The sequence below is a fragment of the Rhincodon typus genome, chromosome 1 (assembly GCF_021869965.1).
Source record: "Rhincodon typus isolate 14 chromosome 1, sRhiTyp1.1, whole genome shotgun sequence".
NCBI lineage: Eukaryota > Metazoa > Chordata > Chondrichthyes > Orectolobiformes > Rhincodontidae > Rhincodon > Rhincodon typus.
The window spans coordinates 54,535,429-54,556,474 of NC_063332.1; the positions used below are offsets into that span (position 1 = coordinate 54,535,429).

The 21,046-nt window shown below is 42.2% G+C and overlaps 1 protein-coding gene across 7 annotated transcripts in view; it reads left to right on the forward strand.

Moving 5' to 3' along the window:
- Nucleotides 1-318: 318 nt before the first annotated feature.
- The window catches only part of LOC109927380 (AP-4 complex accessory subunit RUSC2-like), a 141,309-nt gene continuing 120,581 nt past the window's right edge, over nt 319-21,046 (forward strand). For 6 of the 7 annotated variants that reach the window (XM_048602318.1, XM_048602360.1, XM_048602372.1 and 3 more), the window contains exons 1-2: nt 319-439; nt 14,304-14,388. The gene's annotated coding sequence lies outside the window, so the exon portion shown is untranslated. The other variant, XM_048602331.1, reaches the window with a different exon arrangement.

Genomic DNA, 21,046 nt, shown 5'->3' on the forward strand with positions numbered 1-21,046 from the left:
GGCTTGAAATGAATGTCGGTTTCTAGGTGGTTGCCCGATATGGAGACAGAGAGGTCCAGGAAGGGGAGAGAGGTATTAGAGATGGTCCAGGTGAACTTAAGGTTGGGGTGGAAGGTGTTGGTGAAGTGGATGAACTGTTCGAGTTCCTCGTGGGAGCACGAGGCGGCGCCGATACACCCCAACCTTAACATCCTTGGTTAGTCATGGTTGGTTTATGCCTCTCTCAGAAGTCTCACTTCCTGACTGTGATTTTTTTTTACTGAGCCACCAATGACCTCCTCTCCTGTCTGCCAAGCGCTGGCTGTTCTGGGTGTGGGAATGAATGGGGTTGTGTCCCGGATCTGATGTCGGGCTGTGATTGGTGATCGGGGGTGGAGATACTGTGACGTCTAGTCGGGCTCCTGTCACCAGGGAGACGGCGGTGGCGGCCGAGAGGCTGGTGAGTGAGGTCCGGGGCCTGGGCCTATGGCTCGAGGGGGCGGGGGTCTCTGTTACCTCTTTCCCCCTTGCGATCGTCTCCGGCTTCGGGCTGTTTCTGCTCGTTTGTTCGAGCTGAAGGTCAGCTTCGGCATGGAGCTGGGGATCAGGCTCAGTCCCGCCCGCTTTGTTTTGAATGTGTTTATATTATTTTTGGGGCGGGGGGACTCGGTACGTTGTGGAGTTGATGGACGGCTGAACTATTTCACCAGTCATCATTGCACAATGGTCTCATGTTTCATTCTCGGGGTGGAATGGGCACAAGCAGAATTGATCAGATAGAATTTGTCGGAGTGACTGCTTTAAAAAAACACATGCTTCACTTTCCCTCTGTTGATATTGCTGCGGGTTATTCCATCAATTTCCCGTTTCTGTTTGCTCTGTACCTTCGCTGCTGAACTTAGGGTCGCGCTGCTATCCCGTAATAAAGTTTCAGAAAGGATTCGGAATCGAACTTCTAAACTAAAACCAACCATGTATTAAAGTGAATTTACGAATGGTTTTAAATGTGGGGAGCAAGGAAGTTTCAAGCCTGCACGTTAAATTCCCATATTTATGTAGCTCACTCAGTTCAGCTTGCACGATCGAAAAGCGATCAACTGTTTGATTTGGAGGAGTCATAATGTTATTATGAAAGGTTTAAGTTGCACCGAAAATACTCCTGTTTTGGTCCCATCACATAATCTACCATTATACAGTTGTGATGACGGTTTTAGAGGGATGACCATTGGATTTACACCTGCAAACTCCTCATCTAGACATAATAGTCCAGGACAGGAAATGGTTAGATTATCTCTCATGGGAGATGGTCATTGACTGACATTTTTGTGGCATGAATGCCACTTGCCATTTATCAACCCAAGTTTGAATGCTGTCCAGGTCCTGCTGTTTATAGAATGGAATGCTTGAGCACCTATGGAGTTGTGAATGGTACTGTATGGTGTGTCATGAGCAGTGAATATCCCACTTCTGATGGAGGGAAGTAGCTGAAGATGTTTGGGCCTGTGGCACTAGCTCAAGAACTCCTGGTGTGATGTCTGGGATTGAAATAATTGACCTCAAACAGCCGAGACTATTTCACTTGTCCTAGTTATGACTCCAACAGGTGGATAATTTCCCCCCTGATTTCCATTGACTCTAGTTTTGCTGGAACTCCTTGATGCCTTGGGAAAAAGTACACAAGCTAGAACAAAACCAAAAACTCTGGATGCTTGAGATCTGAAACAAATAAAAACAGAACTTGCTGGCAAAACTTAGCAGCATCAGAGTTCATGTTTCAAGTCCAGTGACTCTTCTTTAGAACTCGGGGTCACTAGTCTCGAAATGTTAACTCCATTTCTCTCCACAAATGCATCCAAACGCACCCAAACCTGTAGAGTTTCTCAAGCAATTGCTTTTTTTTTGAAGCATAGATTAGTATCAATAATCAGTATCTGTATTCCTGGAACCTGTATTTGTGCTTTGCAGATGTTGGGTGATTTGTGCATTTCCAATACTTCCTATTTTCCTTTTATTTCAGTTTGTCATTTTTTTCTTTGTACTGCTACTGGTTTTTTTAATTTTGGCAATTTTGTGACTTTTTTTTAGAACTAAGAGTTTGATTTTTTTAAAAACTATATTTTTGTAGCATTTGAACGCAAGTAATAGTGTTTTAATACAATCAATAAAGGTAATAAAATGGCAACACAGAAATTAATTTTAAATAAAGGTTCAGCACTTCCCCTCATATAATCATTGCAGTAACTCATCTAGTATTTGAATACAATTCATTTAAGTTTATTTTACTGTATGACTTGTAGTTGTGAGATGAGGCATCTACTGTATATCGTCTGTTCAATCAATCAATGTGATTAAAAATCTTGACATTAAGGCCATAAGACATAGGAGCAGAAATTAGGCCATTCGGCCCATCGAGTCTGCTCCGCCATTCAATTGTGGCTGATAAGTTCCTCAACCCCATTCTCCTGCTTTCTCCCCATAACCCTTGATCCCTTGATAATCAAGAACCTATCTATCTCAGTCTTAAATGTACTCAATGACCTGGCCTCCACAGCCTTCTGTGGCAGTGAATTCCATAGATTCACCACTCTCTGACTGAAGAAGTTTCTCCTTATCTCCATTCTAAAAGGTCTTCCCTTTACTCTAAGGCTGTGCCCTCGGGTCCTAGACTCTCCTACCAATGGAAGCATCTTCCCAACATCCATTTTGCCCAGGCCATTCGGTATTCTGAAACATTAATTTAATAAATTGTAAAACTGTTGCTACTTATGCCAATATTAGTTCTGATGTCTTTGGCCTTTGAAAACTCATTAAAAAGTAGTTTTTTGAATGAGGAAGACAAATGAAAATACTCAAAGAACCTAAATATATGCACAATGCTAGTCACGCTTGTTGCAGGTGAATACAAGCAGCACTACAGACCTATGCCCATTTGCAGCACACCTTGAAAACCTGGTGATTCCTCTGCCCTAATTGATGGCACTGAGTCCTTTGGGCACCGTCCATGTTTTCATGACCTGAGTAAGCGGGGGGACTAATCTAACCAGACTTGAAAATTAGGATGACTCTCTATAGTGTTTCTGGCCTTTCCCTGGCCTGAACCCAAAATGTGGACCTACATATTCCTTGATGTACTCTTAAAACTGGTAAGCATTTCTGGTCTCGAGACAATTGACAGTTTGATTTGGAGGAGGCACAGTATTGTTGTAAAAGACATAGGTTTCGCTGAAAATACTCCTATTTTGGTTACTTCACATAATTCAGCATTATAATTTGAAAGGAAATGTAACTGGTCTAATTAGCAAGTTTGCTGATGACACAAAAGTTGGTGGAATTGCGGATAATGATGAAGATAGTCAAAGGATGCAGCTGAATATAGATCGGTTGGTGACTTGGGCAGAGAGATGGCAGATGGAGTTTAATCCGGAAAAATGTGAGGTAATGCATTTTAGAAGGTCTAATGCAGCTGGAAAATATACAGTAAATGGCAGAGCCCTTAAGAGTACTGATAGGCAGAGGGATCTGGGTGTACAGGTACATAGGTCACTGAAAGTGGCGACGCAGGTGGAAAAGGTAGTCAACAAGGCATACGGCATGCTTGCCGTTATCGGCCAGGGCATTGAGTTTAAAAATTGGTCAGTAATGTTGCAGCTTTATAGAACCTTATTAGGCCGCATTTGAAATATTGTGTTCAGTTCTGGTTACCACACTACCAGAAGGATGTGGTGGCTTTGGAGAGGGTACAGAAAAGATTTACCAGAATGTTGCCTGGTATGGAGGGCATTAGCTATGGAGGAGAGGTTGGAGAAACTTGGGTTGTTCTCACTAGAACGACAGAAGTTGAGGGGTGACCTGATAGAGGTCTACAAGATTATGACGGGCATGGACAGAGTAGACAATCAGAAGCTTTTTCCCAGGGTGGAAGAGTCAGTTACCAGGGGCCATGAGTTTAAGGTGCGAGGGGCAAGGTTTAAAGATGATGTATGAGGCAAGTATTTTTGCACAGAGGGTGGTGGGTGCCTGGAACTCCCTGCCGGGGGAGGTAGTGGAAGCGGATACTATAGCAATGTTTAAAGGGTGTCTTGACAAATACACAAACAGGGAGGGTAGGGGGTTTTAGTTGTGATGGGCAGGCTTAGAGGGCCGAAGGGCCTGTTCCTGTGCTGTAATTTTCTTTGTTCTATAAAGGCTTGATGATGGTTTCAGAGGGATGACCGTTGGATTTACACTGCAAACTCCTCACATAGACATAATAGCTTTGAAGAGCTAGTTTTTTTTTCTCACTGGACAAGTTGGGGTTTAAAATGTTAAAGTGAATTTGTTCTTGGATGGGGAGCTACTGTACATCAGTAAGATGGGTGAACCAGACCATTTCTTGATTTAGAACATTGGCAGTAGAATGTTGGATGAGCTCAAGCCAATTTAAGAAGGAAAATTGGAAACTAGCCAGGAAAGCATTGGAATAGATATTGAAATAAGGAAACGACGAATGAGGGGTTTAACAGTAGGTCAGCTGAAATTGAAACAGGGCCATATTTGGACAATGTTACGAAGCTGGAAGTGACGAGCTTGGTCATAGAATCATACAGCATGGAAACAGACCCTTCAGTCCTACCAGCCCATGCTGAACGTAATCCCAAACTAAACTAGTCCCACCTGTCTGCTCCTGGCCCATATCCCTCCAAACCTTTCCTATTCATGTACCTATCCAAATGTATGTTAAACATCATAATTGTACCTGCATCCACCACTTCCTCAGGAAATTCATTCCACATGTGAACCACTCTCTGTGTAAAAAATCCGTCCCTCGTGTCTTATTTAAATCTCTCTCATCTCAACTTAAAAATGTGTCCCCTAGTATTGAAATACCCCCATCCTTGGGAAAAGATAACTATCATTAACTCTATCTATGCCTTGTCTTATAAACTTTAATCAGGTCACCTTGCAACCTCATCACTCCAGTGAAAAATGTCCCAGCCTAAGCAGCCTTTCTTAATAACTCACACCTTCCATACCCAGCAACATCCTGGTAAATCTCTTCTGAACCCTGACCAGCTTAATTGTATCCTTCCTATTCTGGGAGACCAGAATTGGACACAGTATTCCAGAAGAGGCCTCACCAATGTCCTGTAAAGCCTCAACATGACGTCCCAACTCCTGTACTCAGCAATGAAGGGAAGTGTGCCAAATGCCTTTTTAACCACCCTCTCTAAATGTGACGCAAACTTCAAAGAATTATGTACCTGCACCCCTAGGTCCCTCTGTTCTACAGCATACCCAAGGCCCTACCATTAATTGTATAAGCCCTACCCTTGTTTGTTGTACCAAAATGCAATACCTCGCATTTATCCAGATTGAATTCCCTCTGCCATTTTTCAGCCCATTGACCCATTTGATCAAGATCCCCCTGTAATCTTAGAAAACCTTCTTCACTGTCTAAAATGCAACCAATTTTAATGTCGTTCGTAAAGTTACTAACTGGTTTGAAACTCCTTATAGGGTTAAATGAGCAGCCATGATTGCAGGCGGTCTGGTTCAGCTTCATTCAGTTGCTAACAGCAGGATGAAGTCAGTCACTAAAGAACTGACTCGACTGGTTGGGAAGATTGCCACTGTCTTCAGTTGTTGACACAGACAGTGACTGTAGAGAGTGGTACTCTTCCCTATATTGGAGGGGAAGACTGTTCTTGCAGTACTGAATGTCGGATAATCAGTATGACAAAACAAGACTGAGACAACTTGAGTACTTCAGTTAACATTAATTGGTTGCTTCTGTGAAGTAACAAAATTTATGCAGCCTGTTTAAAGTTATTAGTAAGAAGAGGGCCCAAAACAGCTTTGCTTTTAAATTCTTTTCATTCCGTGCAGCCCACTGTTTCCTGGCTCACACTCCTCCTGTTTCAAAGGAATACAGCATTTTCAAGTTTAAGACTGCTGAACCGCACTGCCATTTAATTTAAAAAACTCTACCTAATATACCAGTTATAGTCAGTGCCCCTGACTATAGTTCGGTCCTAGCAGTAATGCGTCAACTGGAGCATTGTTCAGAAACAGTTGTGTTCATGTTTGATGGCTTTAAATTATGCTTTTATATTGGAGCTACAATTAGATAACAGATGGCCAGACTGGTCAAGGCAAAGTCTCTGAAAACCTTTTGCATTTGATATTCCTAGGTAAATTCCCAAATCCACAAGACTCTTGGGTCTCTCGCTGTGTTCCTAAGTGGTTTTTGTGACCTGTTTAAAAACAAAAACTAAAATCCTTTGTGGCTCTGGAAGAAGCTCAATGGGTTAATAATGTCTAAGCATATCTATAAATTTGGGAATGTCCAAAATTTAGTCCTGTGCAAAAATTACAGATCTAGGGATATATAAGGTGACAGTTTTTAAAAATCTTACAACTCGTGAGAAAGAGTTAACTTTCTGTGCTGTTCTGAGGAAGATCAAGACAAAACATTCACCAAATGATGTCTTGTTGCTCTTCATTTTGGTATTTCTTTTGCTCAGATCGCTTCACAGTTTCTTTCTCTTGAAAACTGGAACAAATGGTGTGTTCAAATTGAATGTCTGCAAAATCTTAGCTTATTTATATTTTTTGGGAACACGTCAAACATTTTTTTCACGGCACTTGTAAATTCACTCTTTAGATAGGTGTTCATCATATTTTTAAGCACCAATCTAAACTTTTTAACATTTTCCTCAAAGCAATTTTAAATCTTTGAGGTTTATGAACAGCGTCTTGTTTTTGGGTGAGCCTTTTGAGGAGTCTGGGCAGGGGTCCTGGATTGTGGTTGCAGGGTAATCAGCTAGCATTAATTCTGAAAGCCTCCCCTATCAACAGTACAAACTATTGGTCTTCCACAACCATTGTATAGCAGAGAAGGCACCATCTCCACCTGGGAGGCCTACAGAGTTATAACAGCCTAAGGTTTTGGGTCACTACTGAGCAACCTGCCAAGTTCCCTGTCTGATCCTTATGGCCTTTATTGCTACCTCTATTCTCTCTGAACACAGTTTGACTGGGTGGAACTCATATGTAAAGGAGGTAGGATGGAGAACTTGTTCTCCTTGTCAGGTTCTTCAAAATCCTGTTTACAATGGCAGCCACGAGTGTAAGGACGCAGCTGATTGCAGTGGAAGCACCAAATTTTATACCCCTTCTTTGTACAAGGTTGTTAGGTGATCCAGACTTCTGGCTGGGCAAGGGGCTCTCAACATCTGGTAGGTTAGCATTTCCGGAACTCCTGCAAAGGTTATTACACACCTGTCCTCAGGCTATGTTAGCACACAGATCAACCCATCCCACACACACCAAATGCACAGTAGACTTTCAGGAAGAGGGATTTGAAACTTGAGGAGTCACAGGATTCACTGCCCTTCTCCCCCCAACCATCTGGGTCCTCCCCTTCCGCTGACCGGGTCTTTTGGTAGCAGCCTTGAAGCCTCTCTGCAAACACACTGGGACTTTTAGTAGGGTTTTAGTTTGATACTTGAAGAAATTAATATTTGGTGAAAATCAAGGTTTGCTTCCTCCGGTGCATACTCCTCTAATTCCTTAAGCAGGTCTTATGCCATAATATCCCTATTCAGTTCTTCTAATATATAGGGAGCAGTTAGGAGGGGGATCCATTAAGCATCGCTCTAGCTCCAGATGTGAGGTTCTAAACACTTTGGTCTGAGGAGAAGAATATTGTCACTCATGTCTACTCCCATATCTATGTCAAGATGACGGAGGCAGAGTAGCAGTATTTGGGCTTCTGCTCATCTACTGCTTTCTTCTGTCCATTTCTGCTTTTGTTTTCTTTCTACTTTACTTTTCTCTATAGTTCTCTCACCTTATCCCTTTGGGAGTTTGGCAGCAGTGAAACTGGTGACATCGGCAACAGCAGCAAGTATGGGGACATTCAGGAAGGTTGTGTAGTCTGATAATTCAATTGATTCCAAGATGTTGGCGTCAGCGAGTTGGGCCTAGGGGTGAGTAATGGCATCGAAGCATGGTGAATTCAAAGCTAGTGGGTCCTTTGCAGGTGGCGGTGAGGCACAGGATTTGAGGTGGTGGCATCGGCGATGTTGGTGGGTCCAGCGTGGGCAGCATGGGTGAGCCTGGCTCAAGACTCGTAGCAGCAGCGGCAAGGGTGACCTGGACATTTTCTCTTTCTTTTGTTTCTGTTTCTTTAACTTCTGCTCTTGTTTTTAATTCTAACTATTATATTCTAAGATGGCGCCAGAGAATGGCGAGTCTGTACGCTTGCACAGTACTCCTTTACTCGGGTACACGTGATGATAGATAAAGTCTGAAATTTATTGTAATTTCCAGATCTTCCCTCCTGGTCCTAGCCTCAGCTGGTGACAGGGGTCTGTATGCATTTGTGAACTCCTCTTTAACTGTACCCGGTGGCCATTCTTTGCTTCCCTCTTGCTTAGTTTTTACTATGGCTTTTGTGATCATACAAACCAGTTTTGGTTCACTGTACGAGAGAGGGGAGGGTTGCTCTCAACTACATTGTCCCAACGACACCTGAAATCACCAAGGAAACCATTTCTCGTACTTGCTGTCTCAGCATGTATCAAGGTTGCTTTATTCTACTGGCTGAGAATGCAGAAATAATTGCTTAGCTAATTTCTTTCTGGAGATTGTTAATTTTGGCTATATACTGAATGTGGTCTGCTTCAGGGGAAGCAAGGTTTTTTTCTATATTAATTCTCTGATTTACTCATCCCAAACCTTATCCTGCAATCATGCATCCTCTGCATGTAACTCTGTATCTTGTTTGAATTTTTTTGTTTCTTTAATAGTGTGCTTTGTTTGCATGTTTCTCTCTCCTGCCTTAATTGAGTATGTAAGCTGCCACTTTCACTTTGAATCTGTTCCTTGGACTCCTTGTATTTTTATTTAGCTGCAAGGTGCACATTTGGTTGAGTAGGTCACCTTATTCCGGACTTTTTTTTAAGTTTGATCTTACCCTTCTGAGCCTTCATTGAAAGTCTATAAAAAATAGACTTGTAATCCACATCACAAACATCTACCACTTCTAATATATTTTTTGCTCCAGCTGCCCTGGTTTTCAGAATCAAGTTTTCTAGTAAACTGCTATCTCTAAATCATATAGAATCCCTACTGTGCAGGCAGAGGCCATTCGGCCCATTAAGTCTGCATAGACCCTCTGAAGAACATCCCACCCTACCCCTGTAACCCCACATTTACTATAGTTAACCCACCTAACCTGCACATCTATGGATACTATGGGCAATTTAGCGCAGCCAATCCATCTGACCTGCACATCTTTGGACTGTGGGGGTAAATTGGAGCACCTGGAGGAAACCCACACAGACACGGGTAGAAAGTGCAACCTCCACAAAGACAGCCACCCACGGCTGGATTCGAACCTGGGTCCCTAATGGTGTGCGGAAGTAGTGCTAACCATTGTGCTGCCCCAAGCTGTTGGGTTACTTGAGAATTATTCAACACATTTAATTACAATCTAAGATTGCTGTATCCAACTTCTCAAAATAAAGCCTTGATGTCTGTGATACCGCACACCGCTGATATTTTTGGGGCTGGTAATCTATGCTGTGTCGATCACCTGTCTAAGCTCTCTCAGCCAGTGATCATGGGCAGCTGCTCATGGTGCCAGGATGATTGTACCCTTGTCTGCCTCTATTTGAGCATTAGTTTTCATTTCTTCTAAGAACAAAAATGTATTTTCCAAAACGCTTCATTTGGGATCGAATAGCGTGGTGCCTGATAAATCTTTTGTTAATGTGTATGGAAGGTTAATTTCTTCTGTAACAGAATTAAATGAAGTCTCTTGCTATGCAGCAGATGCTAAATACTGAATACAAAGAGAAAATTATTTTAAAAGAGACCCCAATTTCTAACATGTTAAGACAGTGTTTTAAAAATATGCATCATTACTTCTTTACTTTTGTAGCCTATGTCCTTATGTATAAAATCCAGGATCCTGTATGCTTTTTTAACCACCTTCAATAATTTGTACAACCTAGGTCTCTGTTCTTACATCTCCATTAGAATTGCATTCTTCTGTTTATCTTCTCCGTCCTTGCAGTTCTGAAGAAGGGTTAGTGGACTTGAAATATTAATCTGCTTTCTCTCCAAAGATGCTGCCAGACTTGCTGAGTTTCTCTGGCAATTTCTGCTTTTGTTTCAGATTACCAGCATCCACAGTTCTTTGTTTTATATCTATTGCTACTTTGGGTAGACTGGATTGATATTTTTGGGGCAGTTGTCTCATTCTGTGCCCAAGATTTTCGATATGTTTCATAAATTTTACAGCACATTGAATGAGTATTGGAAGCTCTTCCAAGGTTTGGAGGGAGCAGTAGTGTGCAAGTGTGTTATCCTCCACTAACACTATCTGTAAGTGGAGGTAGTTGTTTACTTTCACTTGAATGATTAGTCCATTAGAATGGAAATGGAATTTTTCTTTTATTTATTTGTAGAATGTAGGCATCGCGGTCTGGCCAGCATTTATTGCCTGTCCTGAGTTGTCCTTGAGATGCCTTCTTGAACTGCTGGAGGGAATTCCTGTAGTGAATTCTAAGATTTTGACCAAAGTTTGCCCTACATAATAATCCCCGCTTTGTTGCTAAGTCCTATTCATGGAGCAGTGATTTTCACTTAGTCATTCAGAAACCTGAGATCATACTAACCTAAACCTACTCCTGAGATAGTAGGAACTGCAGATGCTATAGAATCTGAGATAACAAGGTGTAGGGCTGGATGAACACAGCAGGCCAAGCAGCATCAGAGGAGCAGGAAAGCTGACATTTCAGGCGTAGACCCAAGAGGCAACACATGAGCATGGAGTATGTCTAGGCCCGAAACGTCAGCTTTCCTGCTCCTCTGAACCTACTCCTGATTGGCCACCCTGTTCTCATGCACAGAGTTTGATCATTCATCGAGTCACCAATAAAAGCGTAAAGCAAATCAATGGCTGAAATTGTCAAGTGGCTGAGGTTTTGAATTCTGCCTACTAGTTTCAGGGCTGCAAGTCGAATTCTAATTTCCTGAATAGTTTTAAAATCTCAATTTATCTTCTGTTTCTAGTGTCAGAAATTGATTGTGTGATTTTACAAAGTGGTTTCATTTTTGAAGCTGGCGTTCAATCACTTTGTAGTGACATAGCAATGCTCTAATTCTGTGCAGTCACGCCATGTGCTGCACCTCGTGGTGGTTGGCTTTGAACACAACCTTTTAGTTGAATATAATTTGCCTTTTTAACAATTCCATGCTGGTTTTCCTTAATTAAGCACAGAAGAGGCTAGAGATTTTGCTGTGTAACTCACCTCCTGTCTTCAGTGTCTGTCTATCCTTTGCAAGATATGCAAGTCAGGAATGTGATAAAATATCCTTCACTTGCTTGAGTAGATGTGACTCCAACGACTCAAGAAGCCTGACACGATCCAGGACAAAGTAGCCTGTTCGGTTGGCAACCCATCTACCACATTCAAAATTCACTCAGTTCAGCACCAGTGCACAGTGGCTGCATTGCATAATGTTTACAAGATGCACTGCATTAAATTTAAAATTCTCAACCTTTGTTCACATCCCTCCCTGATCTTCCCTGTTATCTGTAGTCTTAATTCCTACAATTCTCTGGAAGTTCTTTGTTTTTTCCAGTTCTGCCCTTGTGCGTTTCACTACTTTTGTCTCATAGCCTAGCTCGATGCAACTTACAACATACCTGAGCAAGCTTTCCCGTGATTCTCCTTTGTTGGCTCAATCTACCTAGAACTGAACATTGTACATAAATTCCTCTTGTTGATTCCTTGATCCCTATCCATGTTGGCTAATCTGTGATTGATAGCCGTTCTTGCATTGAAGACCCTCAGGAGGTACAGTTCCTTGGTGCTGGTAATTCTATTGCTGGCAGCATAGCATTGATTCTTGGCATCCGAGATGGAGCTAGGTTTCGGACGTAGATGCAGGATGAGATTAATCGGACCCGTGCTTGTTGACAAGTGAAGGATAAGAATTCTCTCTGAGCTTCTATGGAAAATTTCAGTCATTGTGACTGAGCTGGTTCTTTTTGTTAAAAACATACTCCATGCTCATGTGTTGCCTCTTGGGTTTTTCCCTGCCAGAAGAATGTTTGATATTTCTCTTTAAGGAGTTCACTTTGAGTAACGCAGCTGTGTCCGCATTGAGAATTGTCAGCTGTGTGTCAATCACAGCTGCGTATTGTACATCATCAACATGAACAGGGTTATTGATAAGGCCAGGTTTCAAGACCCTTACTTCTCAGCTTATCTTGCGAAAAACTGGTAACTTCTTTGAGTTTAGCTTGTCTGGTGACCACAGAGATACAGTAGCCCTGGTTAATGGCTTCACTGATACAAATTCAATTACAAAAGAAATCTAGAAGTTAAAGTAAGTCTTAGTAATAGTGTTGTGAAATTATCATTGACAGCTGGAAAAACACATCTGCTTCACTAATGCCCTTCATGTGAGGAAATCTGGCCTGTGTGTAACTTCAGACCCACAGCTATATGGTTGATTCTTAATTGTCCTTTGAAAGGAATGGGTATTCCATTCAATTTGCATCTAGGAATGGGCAACAAATTCTGGCATTGCTAGCAGCACCTGTTTCCCATGAAAGAATAAAATACAAGATTAGTGACCTATAAGACCATAAGAAATAGAAAGAGGAGTGGGCCATTCTGCCCCTTGAGCCTGCTCCACCATTCAATAGCACCATGGCTGATGTGACATTCCTCAATCAATTTTCCTGTCTTTTCCCCATAATCCTTGATTCCTTTACTGATCAAGAATTGTTGAGAGATGACTCTCTACAATCCAACCATCCATTGAAGCAAGTGAGTCTTGGCAGGACAGCACAAATTGACTGGGGACTGCCTAGCTTGAGCTCTGCAAGAACTATTCAATAAGATGCCACCATTGGAAGTTACTCCTGACACACCATTGAACAAATGCTAATAACCTGTGATAAAGGTTTAATATATTATTATTGTTCAGGCACTTGGATTCTAAAGAGGTTTTTGGTTTTAGTTCTGTGAAGCTGACTTATTTTTAAAAAGTCAGTATTATTTTTAACAAGGAATTCAAAAAAGCAGTTCCACAAAAGCATGCAGCCTAAGCTTGATGACTAGATAAGCAACTTGGGGAGATGATTATTGGATGTTTGCATCGTTATTGTACAGGGCTGGGCAAACTGTATAGGGACCCCAAGTTGCCGAAACGTCGGAATCCCTTTCTTTACATTGTCAGTAATGATCAAATTGTCATCATGGGGCTGATATCATTTCGCTGACCTTCTGTTCAAAATGAGCATAGAATGCATTGAGCTCATTGGAGAAACATGTTGTCAGCAATTCCACTTTGTAGCCCATTATATAGTGTAAGCCTTGCCACAGTTGATATGTGCTCGTGTGGTTTGTCTGGGACTCTAGATTAATCTGGTATCGTCTCCTGGCACCCCGGATCATTTTGCGAAAATTGTAATTGTCAGTAATGATCCATGGGGCGGCACAGTGGCTCAGTGGTTAGTACTGCTGCCTCACAGTGCCAGGAACCTGGGTTCGATTCCACCTTTGTTTGACTGTGTGGAGTTTGCACATTCTCCCCGTGTCTGCGTGGATTTTCTCCGGGTGCTTTGGTTTCCTCCCACAGTCCAAAGATGTGCAGGCTTGGTGGATTGGCCATGCTAAATTGCCTATAGTGTTCAGGGATGTGTAGATTAGGTGGGTGATAGGGGGGATGGGTCTGGGTGGGATGCTCTGAGGGCTGGTGTGGACCTGTTGGGCCGAAGGGCCTGTTTCCACACTGTAGGGATTCTATGATTCCATGAAAGGTTGAATGAAACTAGTCCTGTTTCATACCAGATCTACTGCAGGAATTGCTGTTAGACCCATTTAAGACCGAGATGAAAAAAATCTTTTCTGAGGGTAATGAATTTGTGCAATTCTTTACTGGAATGGGTGTGTTTTTAAGTACATTCAAGGCTGATCAAGGAAATAACCAAGTTAAGGGGATAAGCCAGGAAGGTGGAGTTGAGGATTATCAGATCAGCTATGATCTGATAATCTTGATGGGCTAAATGGCCCAGTTCTGCTGTTGCATCTTATGGTCTGACTTTGGATGTTATTAGAAAAAACTTGGAAGTACCCTGAGCTGCTGCTTATGTACGAAGAATGTCGAGAATATCTACAGATACTGGAAATCTGTATTAAAAATAAAAGTTGCTAAGATGCCAAATGGTCGAGACAAAGATAAGGGATGACTCTTCGTTAGAGATAATTCCATTTGCTGTAGGGTCATGCATAAAGTTGTCTGTTTTTGCCTTTCAGATACAAAGTGGTCTGCATTATTACAATGATGTAGCATTAGATGCCAAGCCGGGAGATCTATGATGGAATCCCTGTCCAGATTGAGGTGAGTTTCCAAATACAAATGAATCATCAAAATGAAGGAAGTAGGTAGTTCCTACTTCATTGTTTATGTGTTTGCTTGCTAACAGATTGCACAGTTGATGGAAATCTCAGAAATGTTTGAAGTTTTTCCTTGTCAGTTTTTTAAGCATAAACAAAACAGATGAAATCCCAAAGTACTTTGTACTGTATCCAGTGAGGCAGATTTATGAATTATGCTGTCCTTGTATGTGTACGTGCTCAGTTACTTTTTATTAACAAGTCCCTATAATTCAAAAGAGCAATAACTCCATTTTAGAGGAAAACTAAAAATTCTTACATTGGCAATTTCCTGTCTGGCAAGCACCTTATGAATTGAGTAAAAGAAACATAATGTCAGATCTTACTATGCAGTTTGATTTGTTGAAAATAGTGTTTTTCAAAGTTGTTGGTTGAATTTAGGTACTTGTACTCTGCATGGAATTGTAATCCTTGTTGTTAGTGGGCTCCTGTTTTAAAAAATTGTGATGCAATTAGTGCTAGCCTAGGTGATTTACCAACATTACACGTACTTGGCATATACAAGCAAGACGGCTTCTAACGTGAACTATTGCATCCATTGCTCCCGATGTAGTCTCGTCTATGTCAGAGAGACCAAGCGCAGACTCGGTGACCGATTTGCAGAGCATCTGCGCTCTGTACGTTCCAATCAACACCACCTTCTGGTCGCCAGCCATTTCAACTCCCCCTCCCACTCCCTTGGCAACATGTCCATCCTGGGCCTCATCCACTGTCACAATGAATCCACATGTAAATTGGAGGAACAGCACCTTATATTCTGCTGCGGGAGCTTACAGCCCAATGGCTTCAAAATGGAATTCACCAGCTTCAAAATCTCCCCAACCCTGGCCTAATCCCTTGTCCAGCCCTCCCTTTCATCCCCACCTCCTTGACCTGACACAACTTGTCGATCTTCCCTCTCACCTATTCGCCCCACCCTTTCCATTGACCAATCTCGACAACCCCCTACCTGCATCCACCTTTCGTTATCCCACTAACCTGCACCCAGCCCCATCCCCTCCCTTAACTTATTTCTGGGCTCCCTTCCCCCTCCCTAGTCCAGATGAAGGGTCCCAACCCGAAATGTCGATTTTCCTGCAGCTCGATGCTGTCAGACCTGCTGTGCTCTTCCAGCTCCACATTTTACTGACTCTGACTTCCAGCATCTGCAGTCCTTGCTATCTCCAAGCAAAAACTCTGTTAGTATTTTTAAAAAAAGGGACACAGGTTGCCATTATGTTTCCTAAGAAATAGTTCTATAGAAAATTACATGAAGATTTCTTCTAAACCAAAAATGTGCTTTAACTAATTACTTTAGATCTCTAAATGCCTGAAGTAAACATCTATACGATGCACAATATTTTTGGGAATGGTACACTACAGAATCTGCGTGTATGGCCAGGGACTCCATCTGGGGCAGTCATTTTCCATGGGTTCACTCTCGAGAAGGCTGAGCTGATGTCTGTCGTGGGAACTGTGGGTACAGGTGCACCTGAGGCTGTTAGGGTGGGTGACATCATTTCGCTGACCTTCTGTTCAAAACGAGCATAGAATGCATTGAGCTCATCGGAGAAGCATTGTTGTCAGCGATTCCACTCGACTTCGCTTTGTAGCCCATTATATCGTGTAAGCCTTGCCACAGTCGATATGTGTTTGTGTGGTTAGTCTGGGACTCTAGATTAATCTGATATCGTCTCTTGGCATCTCTGATCATTTTGCGAAGATCGTACCTAGATTTCCTGTACAGGCCAGGGTCACCTGACTTAAACACCTCAGACCTGGATTTCAGTAGGGAGTGGATCCCCCAGTTCATCCATGGTTTCCGTTTGGGGAACACTCGGATTAGCTTCTTTGGCATGCAGTCCTTTACACACTGACGATGTCTGTGACAGTGGTGCGTACTCGTTTAGGTTGGCCGCTGAGTTCTTGAATATGAACCAGTCCACCGATTCGAAGCAGCCATGTAGGAGCTCATCTGTTACCTCAGATCAGCACTGTGTGACTTTCTGTACTGATCCTTAAACTTCAGTTTTTGCTTGTAAGCTGGGAGAAGGAGCATAGCCTTCTGGTCTGATTTATCAAAACGCTGCTGGGGGATGGTTGTGTAGCAGTGATCAAGGGTGTTTGTGCCTCTGGCGGGACAGGAGATGTGTTGATGGTTCCTTGGTAGCACGCTCTTGAGGTTGGCTTTGTTGAAGTTATTAGTCACGATGAACAAGGCCTCAGGGTATTCAAGGCTATTTGATGCGGTGTGTGTTTCATTAAGTGGACTTTTCACTTCCTCATACGGTGGGATGTAAACTGCTATTCGGGTAGCAGAAGTAAACTCCCAAGGCAGGTAGTAGGGATGGCACTTCACCGTTAGATATCCTAGGTCCGGAAGGAGCAGTAACTCACCAAGGTCATCACATCCAAGCACCAAGAGGTGTTCATTAGGAGGCAGACCCCTCTGCCCTTTGCCTTACCTGAGGATGCCATGCAGTCAATCCGGTGAATTGAGAAACCCTCAGGTTATAAGGCACAGCCAGGTGAAGCAGGAGTGAGCCATGTCTGTGTAAAACAGAGCACACAGCAGTCTCTCAATTCTCTTTGAAGGTGAGTCTAGCTTTAAGTTCGTCTAGCTTATTTTCAATAGCTTGGACATTTGCCAGGTGTATGTTGGGGAGGGAGGACTTGAAACGGCTCACCTTCAGACCAGTGCATCTCCCACGTTTCTTGGGTGAGTGGCTGCTTCTAGGATAGATCCCATCAGGTCCTGGGGACTTGTTTACTTCATGCTTTTCAAAACACGGAACACCTTTTTTGTTAGATCGACATGCCCTAGAATATCAACACACCCCTCTCTAGACTTGCCATCCACCATGTCCTTCTCCTTCGTGAAAAGCGATGCAAAGTATTCATTAAGGACCTCACCCACATCTTCTGGCTCCATTCATAAATGCATGTCTTGCCATTCTTGATAACAGAAATTTTTTTATACATTAAATTGCAAATATAGTGGATGAAAATAGAAAACAGTATTTCTTGTGGCCTTTGTGCACAAAACAAATATTGACTTGTACTGAGATAGTAGGAACTGCCGATGCTGGAGAATCTGAGATAACATGGTGTAGAGCTGGATGAACGCAGCAGGCCAAGCAGCATCAGAGGAGCAGGAAAGCTGACGTTTCGGGTCGAGACCCTTCTTCAGAAATGGGGGAGGGGAAGGGGATTCTGAAATAAATAGGGAGAAAGGGGGAGGCGGATAGAAGATGGATAAAAGAGAAGATAGGTGGAGAGGAGACAGACAGGTCAAAGAGGCGGGGTTGGAGCCAGTAAAGGACTTCTACTGCAGTGTTGTCCTGAATTTTTCCTTACATTTGATGTCAGTCCCATTAGTGACCGAACTGTTTGTACTTGAGTTATTCACATACTGGAGAAAAAAACTTGTATCCAAACATCCAGTGGTTCTTGATCCTTCAGATGATTTGATCTTTTAAGTTTTCAGAGTAGTTGCTACTCGAGAACTAAAGCTATTACAATTCAATGGCGTTGGTTTCCATCACTTTTGAAAGGCATCTATGGATCCAGGTTAATTCATAAGGTTTTGAATCAGTCTATGATAGCTGACTATCTGAATTTTAGTTTTGCCATCACAAGCAGAGGTTTACACCAAACAACTGTGGTTGCTTTGTGAGAGATACTGGACCAGAGCTTTATTACCTCTAGGAAATAGATTGGTGGTCAAAGGGTGGTTAGATCTGGTGTCCTTTTCTTAAAATAAAATTTCAAGTAGTTATTTCCTTTTTTCAGTTGGGAGTGGTTTGGGAGCAATCAAGTGATTCCAGACCCAAAAAAAGGCAGTTCTGAGGAAGGGTCACTGGACCCGAAACATGAACTCTTGATTTGTTTCTTCCCAGATGCTGCCAGACCTGCTGAGCTTTTCCAGCAACTTCTGTTTTTGTTCCTAAAAGAAGGGAGGTTTTCAAAAAATAGAAGCACTGAAAATGCTTAATGCTTAATTAAAACCTCATTTTACAAACATTCCCTATTTTAAAAAAATGAGTTGTAGCCTTTACAATTAAGACCTGTCAAATAATTAGCAAATAAAGACAGAGTGAAAAGCAAATTGAATTAGAACAGCCAAAAAAAAACAATGTTAAGTAATGTCTCTGGCTATTTCTGAGCTGCAGTGATAGTTGCAGTGAAGATTAAGAAAATAGTGGTAAGTAACCTCTAGGAAATAGATTGGTGATCAAAGAGTGGTTAGATCTGATGTACCTTTGCTGCCTTACATGAAGAAAACAGCCATGTATTAAATTTGTACAAAACTTTATAATGCTAGAGATATTTGTTTTCATAGAAGCTCAAATTAAATAATTTCAGCAGGCTGAAAGTTTATCTGTCTGGATTCCTCACTCTGAGTCGTGATGGGTAACATTAAAACTGCTTGGCTGGAAATAGTACTTGAAACAGTAAAGGTCCTCAAAAGGATACTCATGCTTCTGAGCTGACAACAATTGGGCCCTTGTTAATTTCAAACCGTGTGTAGGCTTCTCTGTTGAAAACTAGTGAGGGTATTTTTGTGCAACATCTGTTCTCTGAAGGCCACAAATGGAAGATTTGAAAACTGGAGAGCTAGAATACTTGGCACATATCTTCACGAGAATTCAAGCTCCTCACGCCCATCCTGTTTGATGCTGACTCGCTATTCATGTTTAAATGCACATAATTGTAAGCCTGCTAAATCCAGAGGTTTCTGTTTTTGAAAATTACCAATTGAAGTCATTAGATCTTTTTATGATTATCTTTTTTTAACAGCAACAATTAGTTTTATTATTGGATGCTTAGTGATCAGCAAATAATTCAGCTGTATCAGTTACTGGGACCTACAGTTTACGTATTAGATTATGTTTTCACATTGTATATGAAAATTCAGTTCAAATTCATTTTTCAAATTAATGTTCCACAATGCGACATTCCAGGCAGAGTCATGAGCAGCTGCTTCAGTGGGCAGACTCTGGTTAGCTACTTAGGAGGAAAATCAATAGTGGAACGTTGTGGTGTAGCTAGAAAGCCTGGGTTCAAGTCCCACCTGCTCCAGAGAATGTGTCATAACATCTCTGAACAGGACAAGTGGAAAATATGAATGAATGAATGATTTATTGTCACATGTATATGGGGCAATACAGTGAAAGTTGTTCTGTCACCACAATCTGGCATCATTTTAACGTACAAAAAAATAGAAAGCACTTAAATAGAGTTCATCTTCATCAGCCAGTGTCCCATAACATGGCTTCAAGACTAATGCCAGACCTGTGCACGGTCGCCACCCTGGGCCTGCTGCAGCCAGGAGTCCCTACTCTGGTCACCATCGACACCACTCTGGCTTTCCCGTGACGTCAAAAAGATGAAAATAATAAAAAGAAAAAAGACAGGAAGGAGAGAGAGAGAGAGGTCAAAAAGAAGAATGTGGTCGGCCTGGAGAGGATGGGGCTATCATGCCGGTGCTGCCATCTTGAATAGCAGGGCTCACTCTCTCCTCTGTGCTGATTTCACCTGTTGCCAATGCTGCCGCACGTGCTCAAGAGGCTGCGCCCACTCTCGCCCTGCCGAAGATGCTGAGAAAGGCTTTTAAAGAAGGGAAAGAAAAAGGAAAACAAGCGAAAGTAAAAAGAGAGATAAAGAAACAAAGAAAGTAGACAGAGGGGGACAAGCCCTGGACCAGAAGCTCGAATGCAACGCTGGCATTCTGCTGCCCCATTGGAGTATTGCAATAGCTTAAATTGTGAAATTTAATCTGAAATTCTCTGTGATGAAGGCTTGAGCTAACAACCTTTGGGCATGAGTCCAGCAGCATAATTGTTTGGCTGCCATACCTTTAATTATTCCTGAGATTGTTTTGAATTTGAAGAGTTGATTTATGTTTCATTTTCCAAAATGTGGTCTTACTATCTTTCTATTAATTTGAAGTGAGTTATTTCCATCTTACACAATTGGCACCATTTCACTGTCACTTTGTAGTCAATTTTCCCCTCATTTTGCAACCTTGTTTCTGGCTCATTTTGGGCTCAGAAGCCTTCTCCATGTGACCCACTTCATGATCCCACCCCTATACTTGCCTGTGTCACCCTCAGAAGGATGACAATTTTTACATGTATGCTGATAACATTGAGCTTCGTCTTTACATCACATCTTTGAACTGGTGGGAGGTGATGGCATAGTGGTAATGTCATTAGACCAATAATTCAGAACCCAGGCTAATGTTCTGGGCATGTGGATTTAAATTCAACTATGGCAACAAGTGATCTTTGGAATCACTATGTATCTACAATTAAAAGCTAGCCTAATAATGACCATGTGGTAAGGAACACATCTGGTTCATTCTTGTCTTTTAGGAAAGGAAATTGCCAATCTTGCCTGGCCAACATGTGACTCCAGACTCGCAGCAATTTGGTTGACTCTTAATAGCCCTTTAAAATGGGCCAACAAGCTACTCAGAGATAGTAGGAACTGCAGATGCTGGAGAATCTGAGATAACAAGGTGTAGAGCTGGATGAACACAGCAGGCCAAGCAGCATCAGAGGAGCAGGAAGGCTGACATTTCTGAAGAAGGGTCTAGGCCCGAAACGTCAGCCTTCCTG